We start from the raw sequence: 19,498 nt of genomic DNA on the forward strand, positions 1-19,498 counted from the left end.
AATATTTCTCTATGAAAGCAAGCACTTGCTGAACTTTAGAAGCCTTTGGAGGTTTTTGAAATTCCCCACTGTTATTCTGAAGAAGAGAAGAGAGAACAACTTTTTTTTTTTCCTACCCTCTTGGCTGATAAGGAAAAGCGAATTTCAGAAAAACATGGGACGGAACAGGAAGTGTTCAGAGGTTTAGTCATACTTGTTAGGTATGAAAAAGCCCCACTGCATTCTCATATTGTTTCTTTTATGGACTTAACACTTCCTACTTTGAGAATACCTTCCTCCCCAAGGGCTCAAAGCCCTTTATAGTCATTAATCTTCATCCTGCTTCTTTTCTTAAAAACTGGAAATGTTAGCAACCATTTTGCGAGTGTCGTATGAGCTACAACTTCCAGCTAAGTGCGTTTTCTCTGTCCGGTCCAATAGTTCTGTTGAGAATGTGGCCTACAGCAGGCAGTCAGGGGACCCATTTGTCCTGGTTTCCATGGGACTTTCCTCATTTTGGTGGCCAAATCCCACATCCCAGCAGCCCCCTCAGCCCCAAGGAAACCAGGATAGTTGATCATCCAAGAAGGTGACCCATGCAGGTAGCCCTGAATGAAAAGAAATCCTTCCACCACCCTTACCTTCAGCCTTGGTCAGCTGCCTGAGAAATGACCCAGACAAGAGTCTGTGAGTGACGCAGAGCAGACCTTTCAGGCCCCTTGATGGAAGAGGATTTAAGGCACACAGTCATGGAACTAGGGAAGTTTGAGATGAGTAGAGACAGCTTTGTGTCTACGAAGTAAAACTTCTGGTTTCTTGGGGTTTTTTTTTTTTTTTTTGGCTTTGTTTTTTTTCTCTTATTGGTCTACCCTTTTGCTCCTTCTGACAGTACGTGGTGAAAAGCGAAAACAAGAACTGATAACTACGTAATTTCTGAAACAAGAAGTGTGATTTCAAATACTTCTGTTGGTCTCAGATTTTTTCATCTGAAAAATGAGGATGCTGGTCTTGATGGCTGGGGCCCCTCTCTGCTCAAACTCACCATGAGGAAAGAAGCAGGAAGTAGGAAGCAGGGGAGGGCAGCGAGAAAATGGACTCCATCCCCTTGAACCAGCTCTGCTCACATTTTCGTTTAAGTATGAACCTTTTGACACACTTAGGGTGTTTCCACCCGTCATTTCCCACCTCGGCTTTTCCTACCATCTTAGGCTGTGTTGCTTGTATGCGCTGCTTTGTCTGAGCCAGGGACGGCGTGGGCGGGCGGCTGCCATGGTTCTCCAGGCGCACCTGATACACAGACAGCCTTTCCTCTTTCTGCCCCTGAAGGACCTAGAACAAGCCTTGCTCTTTGACACCCTGCCAGCGGGCCTTAGCCCCTTACCCTGGCTCTCAGGATGTGCTCTCTTCTATTTAATTTGTCCAACTCCAGGTGTACAATCTTCACGTGAAAAACTAGAACTTGCAAACACTTTCCAGTGTATTTTTTACTGCCTTTCATGAGCCCGCCATGCCACTTTCCTTCACACCTCATCTCGGGGAGGAGATGTAAAGGGATGACAGCTTTCGAATCTAGCATACGTTGGTTTGAATTCTAGCACCATTGGTTGCATGTCATTGGCAAGCTCAGTCTTTAAGCTTTGGTGCGACTGGATTTCTTCATTTATAAAACCAGGAGGTTTTATAATATCTTAGTGTTGGCACATAGAAGGCACCGAAAATATATATATATATTTTTTATTAGAGAGAAAGCACACAAGCAAGCGGAGAGGCAGGCAGAGGCAGAGAGAGAGGTAGGCTCCCTGCGGAGCAGGGAGCCCGATGTGGGACTAGATCCCAGGATTCTGGGATCATGACCTGAGCCGAAGGCAGCGGCTTAACCCACTGAGCCACCCAGGTGTCCCAGGCACCGAATATATTTTAATGACCTCTTAGCCCTCTACTTTCTCTTCACCCTCTCCTGTGTACCATGCTCCCTGTCCTGTCACCTTGTTTTCATTCTTTGCCCTCTGTTAATTTCAGAGATTACAGGAAAGGTGTTCCAGGTAAAGGAGAGTAAGTACGCAGTGAGTGGGTGCTAACTAAATAATTATACCAGGCTGTTCCTCCTGACAACTCGTACGCCGCCCCTGGGTGCTGATGGAAGCAGCTGGGGAAAAGGTGTCATTTGCGAAGGACCAGTCACCTCAGCATAAGAAATGGAATGTGTGCATTATTGGGCCCCCTGCGTACCACCACTCGCATGCTCGATGACACTGAGAAGTTGATCTGTAAATGTAGGTAAAGCTGACTGTCCTGTGGCAGACAGCTGAAAACCTCCCTTGAGCAGATCCCTGGATGTTTTAGCTGTTGTCGCTAACATGTTCATCAGAAGAATCAAATGCATCAGGGCCCCTGGGTGGCTCAGTCGGTTAAGTGTCTGCCTTCGGCTCAGGTCATGGTCCCGGGGTCCCGGGATCAAGCCCTGAATTGGGCTCCTTGCTCAGTGGGAAGCTTGCTTCTCCCTCTCCTTCTATCTCCTAGGCCTGGTGGTGTGTGCGTGCTCTCTTTCTCAAATAAATAAATGAAATCTTTTTTTAAAAAAAAAAGAGTCAACCCTCCTACACTGTTGGTGGGAATGCAAGCTGGTGCAACCACTCTGGAAAACAGCATGGAGGTTCCTCAAAATGTTGAAAATAGAACTCCCCTATGACCCAGCAATTGCACTGCTGGGTATTTACCTAAAGATACAAACGTAGTGATCCGAAGGGGCACGTGCACCCGAATGTTTATAGCAGCAATGTCTACAATAGCCAAACTATGGAAAGAACCTAGATGTCCATCAACAGACGAATGGATAAAGAAGATGTGGTATATATACACAATGGAATACTATGCAGTCATCAAAAGAAATGAAATCTTGCCATTTGCGACGACGTGGATGGAACTAGAGGGTATCATGCTTAGCGAAATAAGTCAATCGGAGAAAGACAACTATCATATGATCTCCCTGATATGAGGGAGAGGAGATGCAACATGGGGGGTTAAGGGTGTAGGAGAAGAATAAATGAAACAAGATGGGATTGGGAGGGAGACAAACCATAAGTGACTCTTAATCTCACAAAACAAACTGAGGGTTAATGGGGGGAGGGGGTTGGGAGGGTGGGATTATGGACATTGGGGAGGGTATGTGCTATGGTGAGTGCTGTGAAGTGTGTAAACCTGGCGATTCACAGACCTGTACCCCTGGGGATAAAAAGATATTATATGTTTAAAAAAAATAAAACTTAAATAAAAAAAAAAAAAAGAGTCAAGGAGCACATGGGTGGCTTGGTCGTTAAGCGTCTGCCTTCAGCTCAGGTCATGATCCCAGGGTCCTGGGATCAAGCGCCACATTGGGCTCTCTGCTCAGCAGGAAGCCTACTTCTCCGTTTCCCACTTCTCCTGTTTATATTCCCTCTCTCTTGCTGTCTGTCTCTCTGTCAGATAAACTAAATAAAATCATTAAAAAAACGAATCAAATGCATATTTTCCCTTTGAGTAGAGCATAGGAAATCTTGTTACAGAAATTACCCGAAATCTCTCTCTGGGACTGTCTCCCGAATCCAGGTCGATGGATGACCCGATCCCTCTAGGACATGTAGACCTGCCGGTGGACACTTCTGTTGCAGCATCTTTATAGCAACTGACTCTTTTGATTTCCATTTTCCTGTCATTTTTCCCCCCGTTTTTTTTTTTCTCTTGCTTAAAAACAGATGATTTGCAAAGGCACATGAAAGTGACTTAATTCCTTTAATAGATAATCGTTTTCCAGGAGCATCGTATCTTTTATCATACAGTCCTTGATGTAATTATGTGATAATTAAGTGTAATCATGTGATATCGTGAGCCTACCACAGATGGAGCTGCCAAGCCATCTCAGAAATGACCATGTCCGTATGTCTGTATGTCTCTAAGATCTACCACAGTTTTGGCATGTGTACGCTTGTCATTGATATTTATTATGCTTTTCATGTGCTGGGTCCTGTGCTAGGTTCTGGTGTCTTGTGTCCTTCAGTCCTCACAGCTTTTTGAGGTAGAGCCAGTGTTATTACCCCATTTTGTAGGTGAAGCAACTGAGGCTTGTGGAGTTTAAGTAACTTGCATAATATGTACAAAGGACTTACCTCTTAGTGAAATCAGAATTTTTAACATTATGCAAGTTATGGGACATTGTTGAATCCCAGTTTTTTAGTCTTTAAAATGGGGGTTAAAATGTCACATTTAATTTGATTGCTGGGAAATTTAAGTGAAATAGTAAATGTGCCTGCTAGGTAAGAGTTGACAAATATTTTTCCTTTGTCCTTAAGTTTTATTTTTTTCCTCCTCTAGACTTTAAGATCTTTAAAAAGAATATTAATTTTTTTTTTTTTTTTTTTTTACTCATCTCCGTGTTCTCAACACCTAGCAGTATCAGGCAGGTATTCACTGAATCAAAAATCGTTGAGGCAAGTCTTCAGATCATTCACTTATTCCTTCATTAGTTGCATACGTACAGGGTGTCAGGCTCTAGGTTTGGGATTGTAGAGTCAACAGCACAAACAGAGTCTGCCGCCACTTTTTTAAGTCTTTGTGAGAGAGGAACATCATGTAGATAATAGAGTAATGGACAACCTTGGTCTTTGAGGTGAGATTTAAATTTTGGAAATAGCCAAAATTACTTTGCTTCAAGTCCAATGAGTACGTGAAACTGTTTTTGGTTGGATACAAAGAATAGCAATATATCATTATAACTTGGTTCTGGAAGTCCTAAAGGAGGTATTTCTAAAGTATTTGGGGGGAAGGATGGCATCACTGATGTAAGTATAACCACATTAAAAAGGTCTGTCTCATGAGGCAGCAGAGTTGATGTGATGGGACCATAGTATGGGTAAGGTGTTCCAGGAGCTTGGAACCACCTGAAATAAGGCCTAAAAACAAGTCAGATAGCTGGATGATTGGGCAGTGAGTATGCCTCCTGGAGAGAAGTAAGAGGAGATGAGGGAGTGTTGACAGCCCATAGCAAGATTCTTAGGTAGATAGTTGGACTTAAAAGTTTATCAGGAAGTCACTAGGTGGCCCTATGGGAGAACACAAGACAAAAGATGAGTTTGTTTTGGCACCAAGAAGTGCTCTTGGTGAGATTATCTAATGAGGCTCACTTAATTCATCTATCCATCCATCCACCCATCCATCCATCCATCCATCCATCCATCCATCCATCCATCCGTGAGAGCCTATTGCCAGCCCACAGGTGGTGTTCTAGGTGCAAGGGAACAGACCAGGCAAGTCCCTGCTCCCGTGGAGTTTTCTGCTAATGACAACCTTCCCTCCTGGGTGAGTGGGAGGGTCTGGGGCTCTAGTGTGCTGTTGGGGGTGTAAGAAGCAGGTGAAGGTGAGGTAGGCCTCCAATATGGATATAGACACAGGAAAATGGAAGTCCAAGCTCCCGCAAACCATCATCCTGGAAACAAGAAACTGTGAAGTCCATACCCAGATCCAGACTCAAGGGCAGATCTGCTGTGGAGGGCAAGTGTGCACAGATTGGGGGGCTTGGCCTGAGACAGGAGCACAGGTGGGACAGGAAGCCCTGAATGGGCAGTTGAGCCCATGGAGGGGAGGGAACTGGTTTAAGCTCTGAGTTGCGATGATCGAGCTGAAAACCTACACTCAACTATAAGAAGTTGTCTTAGCATCTTTATTGAGCTGGAAGGTGATCGACAGCTGTGTTTTTATTTAGGTGTGAAGACACTCCAGGTCACATGCAGCTTTTCACCTTACCCCGTGTGTCCCACAGTTCAGGTGTAACACACCCAAGGCCAGCCTCTGAAAATGAGGCTGATTTCTTTTTCTGGTCTCAACAAGGAAAACGCTGCCTGTTCTTCTCTTCCTAGTGATCTGTTGTGCACACATGAAATGCTACAAGACATGTGAGTTTTTTGTTGGCTCTTGTTGACCAGGGAGGCAACATTAGTCTTTGAACCTAGGTCTGAAAGTAGTGGAAACCGCTCCATGAGGAGAACGTGACATGGTCTGCGTGGCCTTTTTCGTGTATTTTAACTCAGTTGATCTACTCAAAACCTCATCAGTCAGTCAGCACAATTGTCTCCATTTTGTAGCTGAGGACACTGAGATGCACATCTGCCCTCCCTTCTTTTTTGCAGTTTTGGTCGTTCTGGTGGGAAGAAACAGCGTGCGGGGAATATCGGGTGTTTGTTCGGGCGGATGCTCGTGTTGTTCTTCAGTCTTGTGAGGAAAGGAAGGCACGTACAGACGGCTGGAGTCAGTAGAAGGGTAAATGTAAGTTGCGTTAGAACCGTAAGGTTAGACTTAGGTAAGAGATGGGGTGTGTGCGGTAGGGATGCAAGGATGTCCTTCTGGCAGAGCATCAGTCCCAGGCCAGGGCACCCGTGTTTCTTTTCAGTTGCTGCTTTCCCTGCTGCAGGATGTCAGCCAGGTAGGTTCGTGCGGGTTTGACCCCAGCTTGTTCTCCAGGAACTTAGAATCGTATCGTTTACTCTGTATAGGGCTTTACTTCCACCTTAGTTCTTCCCTTGACTAGATGCATCGTTCCTCTGATGAGTGCAAAGTGTCTTCTGAGCAGTTAAAACCTCTATTTTATGGTTCAGAACTGTAGATGGGAGAAGTAATTAGTATTAAACAGAGTACCCAAATTGCAGGGGGGTTATATTTCTAGGCGTCGCCTAGAAAGATTGTGGCCAAGTTCAAGGACGTCCAAATGAGGGAATGCTGCAGTGCACGGTGATCATTTGTACTGGGGAGGAGAGCTGAAGCTGCAAAGTGGCGTTGTGAATGAACTTGTTTTTCAGCTCCCAGTGAAGTTTGTTAGGTAGTTACAGAGAATGAGCAAGAGAGAGCGAGAGTGGGAGATTGATATTGATAAGAAGAAGAAAGTAAAAGACTTCTCTTGATGGAGTCCGAACTCCTCTGTGTTCTTTCTGCTGAGTGGGCTCATCATCATTGAGTACTGGTGCAGGAGGTACTTCTGTCCCCTTTGTCCTTCTCTGTAAATGTCTTCCAGTTTAGAGGACTCTAATGACTGACCATTGCAATTGGAGAAATGCAAGAAGAGGAGCATAAGCCATCTGTAGTCATTGTCTACTGAGATTCATGATGTTTCAGAAAGGATGTGGGATAACATCACACCTTGTGACCTCCATTCATTCCTGTGGGGTGCTTACTATCCTAGTACGTTTCTGAAAGGATGTGGGAGAGCATCACCCCTAGTGACCTCCGCTCATTCCTGTGGGGTGCTCACTGTCCCAGTATCTAACCCACAATACGCAGTAGCTATATATGGAAATGGCTAGTGCAACAGAGAAGCTAAATTCTTATTTCATTTTAATTAATTTTAATTTAAAAATGTGCTTGATTTTTCTTTTTTTTTTTTTTTTTAAGATTTTTTTTTTTTATTTATTTGACAGACAGATCACGAGTAGGCAGAGAGGCAGGCAGAGAGAGAGGAGGAGGCAGGCTCCCTGCTGAGCAGAGAGCCCGATGCGGCACTCGATCCCAGGACCCTGAGATCATGACCTGAGCTGAAGGCAGAGGCTTTAACCACTGAGCCACCCAGGCGCCCCTGCTTGATTTTTCTTAAAAAATCTTTTAAAGTGTGTTTGGAACAGCTTGGGTATGTGAATTTACCTTTTCAACTGTAAATTTTGTGAACTCTGAATACAGATCGAGTATTTCCAGTGAAAATTTGGTATCTGATTTGAGCTGTCAACTAGACACTAGATTCCAAAGACCTACTATGGGAAAAAAGAATGTATCTCAATAAATGTATTGATTTGCATTTCAAAAGACTATTTTGGATACATTGGATTAAATGTAACACGTTACTTAATTTTATCTGACCCTTTTTGTTAACGTGACTAGTACAAATTGTTAAAATTACACGTGTAGCTTGCACTTTATTTCCGCTGGGCAGCCTTGGTCTAGATAATGTCCTAATGGGACCCTTTGGAAGTATTATCAGGACTTCTTTAGGGAAAGTTGCTAGACTTCCAAAGTTATAGACATATTTTCTCCATTGTGTTGCTATGCTTTTTTTATATGGATGGGTTTATGACAACTGACAGTTGGAAAACGGGTCTTAGTAAGTTAATTGAGAGGATAGCTTTGCTTAATCAGAATGATTTTCAAATGCATTTTCACTGTATTCAGAAAACATTGATCCTCATGCCAACAAAGAACCCCATTAGTGCTTTGTCATTCGCGTCTGTCTCAGCCCCTGCTCCTTTTCTTCCTGGTTAGAACCCCATGCACCCGCGGTGCAGAAACCTTGGTGATGATCAGCATAGATTTGATTTGCTTGTGGCAAGGAACAGAAATGCAACTAAAGGGGAATTTCATAGAAGTAAAGGAAATAGTAGCCTTTTGCTAGCTCGTGTTTAAACCCTCCCAACGCCAAGTGGTTTTCAGAGTTCCTTCTTTCAACTTTTTGGTTAAACTTTCCAGATCTTCCTATTTCCAGATTTGGGCTGTTGGCAGCTCCGTGTTGGAGTTGTTGTTGACGCCCCTGGTGAGGCTTGACGGGTGGTGGTACTGCAGTGTGCTTTCTCACAGCTTGGGTTGCAAGTTGCTTTCTAAAGATGCAAAGGGAATTACCATCCGCTGTAGTAGTTTCAACACCTGACTGGATTTCAGATGCTAAAGTCACATTCTTGTCATGATTCTCTCGCTGTCGCAGAATTGTATTTTGCTTAAGGGAAGAGGAGATAAAACAATAATAACATCAAGATTGCTTGGAAACTTGAAAATTTTGTTTTAGAGGAAGACCTTAAGTTTTCGGTGGTGTTTTTCAAGAGTGTTGTATTTGGTTTTGTTCTTAAATCAAGGAATGAATAAATAACTCAGTGAGGTTCTTGAGTAAGCCTCCCTTTCCCTTGCAGGCCACTTTGCACCCAGATTTTATCATGATGACCAAGAGTTTAAAAGGCATTCTAGGCAGAAGGTAACTCTGTAGAAAGATGACATCTTTGAGTTTAGGACTGCTAACTTCTTCCAGAACAGTTATGTGATTCATTCGAGAATCTTGTTAACCCTTCCACCTCAATCCCTACATCTGTCAACTAGGGTTTGTACTAGCTGCGGTGACGTGACTCTTAGGGGTGTTAGGAGGATATAACAGCCTGTAAATGAAGGGCTTTTGGTAATTGAAGCGTATCTTCGTAAAGAGCTTTAGCAGGCTCAAGATTTCTACTAATTTAGGGTTCTAAGATTTTATTAAGAAGTCGGCTGCTCAAGCGATTTCTTCAAATTATAATTGGTGATAGTTTGTGTACAAAAATAAAGACCTAACCACTATTGTGTACAAAAATAAAGACCTAACCACTAGTAGCAAGGTTACTTTGGGGGGAAGATGGGGTCCACTCACCCCTTTAGAGTGGCACAAATGCAGCCCTGACTGCCATCATGGAGACCATGCCCCTCACTTGGGGAAAAGAGGCTCCCCATTCTCCAAGCTATTTGATGCACATTCATTCTTGAGCAAGAAGTGGGTCTGGGGTCTGGGCACGTAAAGACAGACTTTACTCTGCAGGCCAGAAGTGGAATGGGTTTTCATTCCTTCTTGCTTTTCCTTCATTAACCTTGTCTTGCTCCTCCTGCATACTTTAAGTGTCGTTGGTGCTGAGAACACAGGCTCCTTGTGGAGCTCCAGAAAATGAAGCCAAACAGCCTTCCTGATGGTGGGTTTAGGGGGAAACTCCAGAGGCAGTTGGGAGAGAAGAGGAACCAGCGTGGGCACACCTGTCTGGGGCCCCGGTTCCCATGTAGGTTGGGTAGTCATCAGTCAGGAACTTCCTGAATTGTACTGATAATCTCCATTTTATAGTTAAAGGCAGAACAGTAGAAACTTACTCAGGAGGGAAGGACAATTAGCAGATTGGTTAATAAGATTTCTCTTTTTTAAAAGATTTTATTTATTTATTTGAGAGAGAGAGAGCTAGAATGAGTAGGTGAGAGGGACAGAGGCAGAGGGAGAAGCAGGCTCCCTGTAGAGCAGAGAGCCTGTTGCGGGACCAATCCCAGGACTCTGGGACCATGACCTGAGCTGAAGGCAGATGCTTAACTAACTGAGCCACTCAGGTGCCCCAGAATTTTTTTTTCCTTCTTAAAGCTTCTCCAGATAATTCTCCTGTGCAGCCAAGGTTTAGAATGCCTGATGTAGAATGTGTGTTTTCTCAATTGTTAACTGATCCTGAGTCCCTGAAGCATATGGAAATTCAGACATATTTTTCATATACTGTGGAGCCCTAATAGCTTTAATGAAGGCATGGATCTTATTAAAATAAATTGTTAGTCTGAACAACTGGGCTACAAGAGTGTAGCACAGGACTTTCCTTATTTCAAGCTGTTTAATATTCTGATAATCACTGCTGTCATCTCTGACACACAGAAATCCGTTGTCAGAAACAAAACTCCTTGGTCTTTCTAACCATGACCACAGCGAAGGAGAAGATGCCTTTTCTGAGTTCCTGTCAGAAATCTTATGTCTAAGAACCAGGGAATTTTTAAGGTTTTTGATAAGCATGGGTAGCAGAGGTAGAAGATACTTGCCATGAGGGTTATTACTTCTGGAAAAGTGTTTCTGAAAGAGGAAACACAGGTGTGTGACACACCGTAATCAGTATTCAGGGTTGTTTATATGTTACTTTTTAAAGGTGTAGAGGCAGGAGGGGGATGGGAGATCAATTCAGTCCCAATTCCTCAGTCAGTTCTAGAGTGAGGTCATGTCAATCTTGTCTTGGTTTTAATTAAGTTCTTGTGTTACCATTTAAGGCAGGTTTAATTCTTAAAGCATACACAAAAAGTAGTGCTTTATTTGGGACTTCTCAAATTCCTTGTCATAATAAAGCCTTGCATTTATAGAGAGCCTTTGTTTTAAGAAACTCATAATATTTTACAAGCTTCATCTCATTTATCCTTGAAATAATGTTCTGTGACAGTAAAGGTTGGGTATGGGTATGCCAGTCTCTCAGACAGCAACGCTGAGGAGAGGTTGACTTCTTGCTTTTACGCTGCTTTTTAAGTATGGTGCTCTTACATCGTTCTGTCGAGATTATTTTGGAGGTAAACATTTTCCAGAGATATAAATCTTTTCCAGATCTAATTTGCGCTTGTTACTCTAGGTATAGTTTACAGGGCCTTTTCTATTTATATTTATGTCTCCGCCTGAGGCTGCCCGGGAATTATCTGATCTGTGGAGAGCAAGGGAATTTGTTCAGTCTGACCATGGTAGGGCCTGGGACCCCAGCCTCCTGCCTTACAGACTGAGCCGTGGGGGGGTGTGGGTGCCTCCTGGTTCGCTGGAAAGGGACCAGATCCAACAAGGAAGTTGTTGGACTTCATTTATTCAACATTTCTCTGGATTACTGTCATCTCGGTGAGAATGTAAATCTTGCTCTTGTATCCAGTCTTTAAAACCTAATGTTTCTGAGGGTAAAAAAAGGCTTTTTCATTTTTAAGAAGGTCTGAGTTGCCCCCCACTCCCACCCTTCAGCTACCCCCAGCAGACAGCTGGGGTTGTGGGTTCAGGCCATAGCTTCTCTCTCTCTCTCTCTCTATTCCTTTTACGAGATTTCCAAGATCCAGCCGTTCAAGAAAGAAGTGGAGATGAGCAAAGCCCAGAGTGGTGCTCCGACACAGAGAATAAAGCTGCCTAGGGGAACAGTGAAGGGTTTTTGAGGCACGAGGCAGCAGGTGGGAGGGGAGGAGGGACAAACGGTTAACACGCAGGTTTGAAGCAACAACCTGTGCATTAACCGCGTATTCTGCCTCTGGGCTCTGCACAAGTCTGACCTGCCATCTTTCTTGGCCCAGGTCTTCAGGTCCCATGACCAGAGGGGACTGGGCTCCCATCCCAGGGGCACCATGAGGGCTCTGGGAGAGCGGTCACATGGCAGGTGGAACATGGCTGGAAGGTATCTCTCCTTGGAGGGAGGAATTGCGAAGCCCTACCTAATGGCGCCCTTGATACAACTAAATAGCAGCTCTCTCAGTTCATTACCCGTTAGCCCCAGGCAGGGACATTGCATCTTGGCTAATTGTAATAGCCAAATCATTAAGGGGAAATGGCATTAATGGAGGAGAAAGCAGCTAATCAGGAGCCGAACTTGGCTACTTCATTGTGCCCAGGATATAAGCTGCTGTGAATTTAAGTACCTGATTCTTTCGCTGTTAGAATTAGTTAGGAAGAAAGGATTTAGTGATCCTCTTTTCAAAAGGTGAATCCAAAACTGGGCATTTCCCAGTAAATCCAGCAGCAAGACTTGATTTTTCGCAGAGATCACACCTGCTGGTTGTGTAGAAATGAAGTCACACTACTTTTCTTACACTGGATCAACCCAGTGTCAGTAGGACATGCCCCTTTGTGGGGTTTCCAGGAGTGATGATGTACATTGGTGAGCTCACCTAATCTCCGCTCAGAGCGAAAGCCGTCATCTCCATCATGGCAAGGACTGGGGGCGGGGGGACAGTCGGGGGGCCACGGAGTGCACGCGTTTAATTTTCCCATCCAGGTCAAAAGCCTGCCACCTCACCTGCATCAGCTCTGGGTTCCAGCCAAGTGAGCCGAGCATCCTTTAAGCGTAGACCGCCCTGGAAACCACAACCTGGCATGCGTAGGAATCACAGCTTGAGCTACTGCTTATGATTCATGTCAGAAATACTTAAGAAATTCAGGGGAAAAAAAGGGAAAGAAATTCATACCATCTCAGGGTTGGAAAGGATCTTAATTAAAATGTTTTAAATTGGAACAATAAAGAAATCTATGTGAGGTTTTTTTTGTTGTTGTTTTTTGTTTTTGCTTTGGTGCTTGTCTTAAAGGGGTGGCTCCTCGTTCTAGACACTAGTGCTGTTTCTAATAATATTTGGCAGAACCCTTGAATCCTGTGAGGGGACTTGGGGAGTTCTGATGGAGAGAGGAGGGGACTGTGGTGGTCAGGCTTTGTCTAGGTCTGTTCTGCCCACACTGTAATTAATAAGCTCTGACTCACCAGGACACATAAGATCATAGAGGACAGCATCTTGGAGTCCTAAGGCATCTTCCAGTTCTCCTTGAGTTCCTTCCCAGTGCAGGAACCCTTTGTGCAGTCACCTTCAAGCCTTGGCTCCACCTGGCTTGAGGGGGAACAATACACCCTGTACATATGTCTAGCACACAGGTGTATGTGGCTGGCCCTTCCCTCGGAGATGCTGCGGGGAAGCCCTATCCCTGCCTCGCGCTAGTCCTTCCCATAGTTGAAGACCTCTAGAAGGACCCTTTAAATCCTTTCTTCCCCACAGGCCACATGGATCCCTAGCACCTTTATCCGTTCCTCATGTGAGAGAATGGAGTCTGTCTCTTCAGACTGTTGGAGAAGCATCATGGGACTGTGGCCACTCCGGTTTCTGGAGATAGACTCAGCTCCTTCTTGGTATTCTCACCCTAGGATGAATAAATGTTGACAGGGCCTTTCCTCCTCACCACTCCTGTGCGTCCCACCTGTTCCTTTAGATTTGCTGCTTACTAGATAAATGGAAAGCAGTTGAGTAAGGGAAATGTGTTTTGTTGTTGCTAAAGAAAATCTTAGAGATAGAAGTAACATCCTTTTACTCAAAAATGACCTCAGGTGAGATTTCTAAGCCATCATATGCACAAGTAATCTGCAAAAGCCCTGGTGGCCCTGTAGATTGTGTCCCACAGGTAATACCCGGATGAATCCTAATGGCTCCCTCTGCTCAGAGGCCTGAGAACTTCTCTCTTCTCTCTCTCTCTCCTTCTTTCATCCCTTCCTCAGCTAAATGCATTTACTCCCTCCATCTGTGCTCCCACTAGGATAAGTAACAGGCTTCAGAAAGCCAGCACCCTGGCTTAGGTGGCTCTGTGGCGTGACCCTCGGGAGCCCCACACGATCCTGTGAGGAGTAAGGGCACAAAGCGATGGAATCTTCCAGAGCTGCAATGACTCCTATGACCTTGGACTTCTCTCTGCAATGACTCTTATGACTTTGGACATCTGTCTGCGATGACTCTTATGACCTTGGATTTCTGTCTGCAATGACTCTTAGGACCTTGGGATTCTCTCTGGAGGTTCCAGAAGGTCTTACAACCTTCTCTCTGGGGATTCCCCGTAAGTTGTAGAGCTACCACAGATGGGCTGGTGCTACTTAAATGTCGTATCTTATTTCTTCTCTTTATACCAGCCGTACTCTCTCATGAGCTGGAGACTTCAACAGGATCACTGAACCGCTGCGATCTCCAGGGTAGGTTCCTTGTGTGGAATGGAGATGATCGTGCCTTCCTGGCAGGGTTATTATGAGTCTAAAATAGAGGCTTCATGGCAAGCACATTCCAAGTTTTTTCCTGAGTGTTAGCTCCCCTTCCTGATGGTTCCAGTGACTGTATCTTCCAACTAAGATTGGTACATATGTTCTGAGAGGTGTAAGTATTTATTATGAGGGCCCAAGTATATGTATGGGTAAAGTGGTACAGACTTTTAAATATTGGGACTGTTTTGGAAATTTGAGGACTTGACAGTGGCAGAATTTATGATGCCTAGTACAGGTGTTGGCTGCTAGCGGATGCCTGATGAATGCCGAAGTATTCATAACAACCACGGAGGAATAAAACACCCTCGTGATCTTCTACAGCAATGTTTGACTATGGGGCCCATTGCTCATGCCTCTTTTTATTCACTTTGCTGTGCACAGAGAACAGAGTTCTGGGCAAAGGGAAGACTTAAGATGCTGTGACTAGGGGCACCTGAGTGGCTCAGTGAGTTAAGCCTCTGCCTTCGGCTCAGGTCATGGTCTCAGGGTCCTGAGATCAAGCTCTGTATCGGGCTCTCTGCTCAGCAGGGAGCAGGCTTCCCCCCTCTCCCTGCCTGCCTCTCTCCCTACTTGTGATCTCTGTCTGTCAAATAAATAAATAAAATCTTAAAAAAAGAGAGATGCTGTAACTAATTGTGTCTGATTGACAGACATGATATGCTGTCTTCTGATTTTAGGCTGGGAAGGTGAGGAAGGGGGCTATTTCCATTGTAAATATACAGGAATCTGCATATTTCAGGTCCTGAACCCATCTGCTCAGATGTCCAAAGCAAGAGCCTTTCGTAGACCCATGAAGCCGGGCTCCTAGGAAGATCTCTCCATCAGTGTGTATGTGGTTTGTTGGAGACACCACACCCCGTTCCAAGGGCTGAATGGGTATCTGGGCAACAAGAACAGAGCCACAGGGACTAGGAGTGCAGCTCCACGTATCCTAATTTACAAGGGTATCCCTACTGTTTTCCCCCACGGAATGACTGCAAGCATGTTAAAAGCCAAAGACCCATTGGGCTGTACAAATCCAGCGACCCAGCGCCCAGAGAGATGTTTCTCTCAGGAAAGGAGCTAGACACTAGGAGGAGGGCCTACTCGGGCCACTGTGATAGATGTCTCTCAGAGCCTCCAAGAGACTCTCCTTCAGAGCTCTGAAGTGGATCCCCAAGTAGATCCTAGACCCTAAGGCATACTGCTTCCTTCTGGAGAAAGGCCAAAGCCGCCGTGGCCTGTGCTGTGGGTACAGTGTGTATATAGCAAAGCAGACTGGTGTTTGCATCTTTCCCCAAGTTCTCCAACCTGATCTCGCTACCTTTGGGGGTGAACAAAATATTCAACAGTTTTTCAAGTGCAAGAAATTGGCGCTCGAGAGTGTGTTAGTTCAGGTTCTTGTGCACGTCTGTTTGCATCCACTGAATCAAAAACCTCGAAAACTGTGCCGCTCCAGTTTCTGTCTTGCTCAGTTTTGGGGTGACATATGGATTTCGCTGGTTAATGAAAACTTGTTTAATAAAAGCTCTAGCTACCCCCTTGCATCATTTTGCAGCCAGAAGAGTGGACTTAAATAATTGTGCATTCCAACTTCAGTTTATCAAAGCTCGGTAAGTCACTTCCTACGGGAGGCATGTCTTCTCTTCTGTCTGTAGAAAACAAACTGTGGTGTCAAGCATCATCTTTCCCCGGCAGCTCTCTTGAAAACCTGCAGGGTGAAAAAGAGCTCTTTCTCTCCAAAGCTTGAGTGTTACCAGCGTGCCCACTGCACCTCGGGCCCTGCTGTTTGCCATCTTGGCGGAGGTGTCAGTTTCATTGCAGCAAAGAGGCACCACTAAGTGTAGCAGGATGCAAGGGCACCTGTAGAGTTTTTACCCTAATTCCCTGAGAGATGGTCTCCCTGTCTGTTTTCGTGGCACTCTTCCTTCTCAGGACTGTACATGGGCCTCAGAAACCATCCTTGGGGTCATCTGGCATTCCGAGTCGGGCTGGGGGCTATTTTGGGAAAAACAGTGCCTATATCCAGGACACCTGCGCTTTAGAGGAATGTTTAAAATGACCTGTAAACCATCTTTTTGTAAGTACAACCAGACTTTGCTTCTGTGTCTCTCAGTTCCAGAAATGCTTTATCTTTATTTCCAGGAAGTTAATATTTAATTAGCGACAGGCTCTAAGTGTCTCAACCCTTCAGCCTCTTTAAAGAACTAATGGTGTAAAAACAAATGTGTAAATGCACCAGGGGGCTCCCGGTGATTTATAGAGGCTCTGTATTGAATAATTTTGAAAAGGGAAGATGTTTTTGGTAATAAGAATATTCATTTTTTGACTCTTCTATTCTGTGATATGTAACCATGGGGTGGGGAGGAAGGAAGAGGAAAATACCATTTTTCTACGGAGCATAAAATCTTTAAGCTCATTTTATGTGCTAGTCACAGGCTCCTAAGCACTTAATTTAAAAATGAGCAGAATCCAATGGGTACGCTTCACTGGCCCTTCATGGTTTGGGGGAGGAAGGAGGACAGGGAATAAACCTCATTTTGGTTCAGGTAATTCAATGCTTGCAGCCACTCTACTTTGTCTTCCATTTAAAGTAAAAAAAAAGAAAGAAAGAAAGAAAAGCAAAGAAAGCTTTCTATAATGGTTAGTGAAATTTACATTTCATCCCTTGCCTAAAACTATTTTTAGCTTTATTTTCTCTTTTCAGAGCTTTGTGCTGCTCCCCGCCCCCCCCACCTTAGATATTACAATTGGTCTCAGAAATGGCAATGCTTCGCTTTTGTTCTGTAGGTTGGTTTGATAGGTTGTGTCTGCAAATTTGAGAGAAGCACATTTTATTTTATTATTTTATTTTACTTTTTTAGCATCTAAACAATAACGTAACCACATCACGGCCTTTTCAGTCACACCATTGACCTCTGCCGGCAGTTTATTCCCCTACAACACTTGAATGCATTAATATCGCTGTCTGTAGCATTTTAATTTAATTAGAGCAGTGGTTATAATCCTCTTGGGAAAGTCGTTATTCCCTCTGTACTGTTAAAATAAAACACCTCTGGTTTTCATCCGACTGACAATTTGCTTTTGAGGTGAATGAGCAGTAAGCGGGTGCTCCTACTTCCCTTTGCTGGGGATTGGACCCCAGAAGCAGTTGTGAGGATAAAGAGGTTCCCTTCATTTGAGAAATTGGATGTTGCCCTCCTTGAGCCTCTCTGTCTAGATGTTTCCATCTGATATAGTGTTTGTTTCCTATTTCTAATTGCTGATAGTCTGTTAAGTGCCTGGTTATAGGAATAGATGAAACAATGTGAACTGTGTGAGTCTCCCTAGTAATTAACAAAAAGAGACAAAGGGAGATAAGCCTGCGGTGTGGGATTCCCGGGCGTGTGTTTTGTTCCGTTTAGGAAAGGAGCCCATGTCCTGCGTGGTGTCCTTTCTGCGGTCCCCCGAATGCTCACCTGGCTGCTGAACTGGGGTCAGGATAGGTGTGTAATGGCTGCTAGCATATTGCTCAAGGTCCTAGAAGTGCATTTCGCTTTCCCCACTCTTAGACAAGGCACCCCCTCTTCTGCTGCTACTGACAAATCTCTTCATGGAACCTTTAAAAAAGAGCTTCCCATCCCAAGCTTATGGTGTTGCATGGAATGTTGCTGAGTAGAAACTGTCTTCCAGAACAAGAATCTAGAATCTGTCTCCATCTAGAATTGTTTGGACATGGGGGTGAAATGGAGAGGGGGGATCCTCCTGAGAAAGGACAGTGAAATGAAGGGACAGTGGTGATAATTTAGCAAGTCAGAATATATACGTTTTAAAGGTGATAACTAGCTTGACTCTTACCAGTAGGCTAGAGGTAGATTTTCCAGGAAACAAAGTAAAATCCGTTTGGGGGGCTGGGTTTCTTCCATTTTTGTCCTCAATGGACTTGGTGAGGGGCGAGGGAGCTGGGATGACGAGGCCTGTCCCAGGGACTAGTTGCAGGATCTGGTGAGTCTCTCCTTGCTTTAAGAGACAGTCATCATATTATGAAATGCCACATCTTTTTTTCTCGCACTTGTGCCATGCCATTTGAAAACTCTTTGGCTGCACTATGTTTTCTTCATCAACAGTTTCACTTCTGCAAAAACCCTAACAAAACAAAGCTATTTCTGGGAATAAAGTTAACGGCAGATAAGATATCTAGACATATATTGGGACTGGGTTGTTTTTTTTTTCCCTCTCTTTTCGAGAGTTGAAGTGTGTGGAGAATTTGTTAAACTAGAAAAACAGACTGTGTTTAGAATGCTTAAAAAGCCCATTTCACTTTGAAAAACCCCTAAACAGATTTTGTATGTTTCCCATAGGTGTGTTGATGTCTTTGCCTTTTTCACCCCAAAAACCCCAAGCCAAACACCAAAAAGTATAACTCCTCCTTAAGCCAGAGGTGCTCAAAATATGTGTGATTGATAAAATTCCAGAAAAATGAAGTTGAAGTTTTGCCCCTGGGTGACCTTTCACTGGCCATCTTGATTGATACAGCAATGAAATCTAGGATGTGTGCGTCTGCCTTTAATTAAGAAATTCATGAGGAGAGTTTAGGATGTATGTTTAAACGGAAATATTCCAAATGCCCTAGTTGCTGGCAGAGGATGCCTCAGGGAAGGTCTAGCGATTCCATTCGGAAATTACAGAAATATGTATATATTCATTTAAAATCGAAACTTCCTACCACAACCACCAAACTTTCCAGGCTCTGAGCAGAAGAGAAGCTTTAATTTGGTTATAGAGCCACGGGGACTCCCCTGCTTCCCTTTGCACATTTGATGAAATATAAAATGTTTGAGAACCATCTTTCCAAAACATAAACACCCCCTTTGCTTTATTTTCATCTGCGATTTTTCTTTTGCTCTTGCTTCTTGTATTCATAATGGCATCTTACTGGTCTTTTTCCCCCAATTAATTTTTGGCCCTTGTATGTCCCACTTTACTTTGCCCAGCTGAACCACAGAAAGAATGGAAGTTCCGTTTATTTACGTATAGACTTTAAGTCAAAGTAATTGATCTAAGATGCAAATTGCACTGCTCTTCTCGCTAAACATAATAGTTGGTTCCTTGCCATTATTTGCTGTGTTTTAACTTAAAGCCTGGTAATAATCCTTCCCATCCCTTCCAGTTGTTTTAATTGCTCCAACAAACACTATCTGTTTGAATTTAAACAGTGTATCTGCAGAAGT

The 19,498-nt window shown here is 44.1% G+C and overlaps 1 protein-coding gene across 2 annotated transcripts in view; it reads left to right on the plus strand.

Annotated features, from left to right (window-relative positions):
• LOC111141997 (ETS variant 6) overlaps positions 1 to 19,498 on the plus strand; it is a 232,829-nt gene that overhangs the window by 72,604 nt on the left and 140,727 nt on the right. The window lies entirely within an intron of this gene.

The sequence above is a fragment of the Enhydra lutris genome, unplaced genomic scaffold, assembly GCF_002288905.1.
Source record: "Enhydra lutris kenyoni isolate GAN:26980312 unplaced genomic scaffold, ASM228890v2 scaffoldscaffold7, whole genome shotgun sequence".
NCBI lineage: Eukaryota > Metazoa > Chordata > Mammalia > Carnivora > Mustelidae > Enhydra > Enhydra lutris.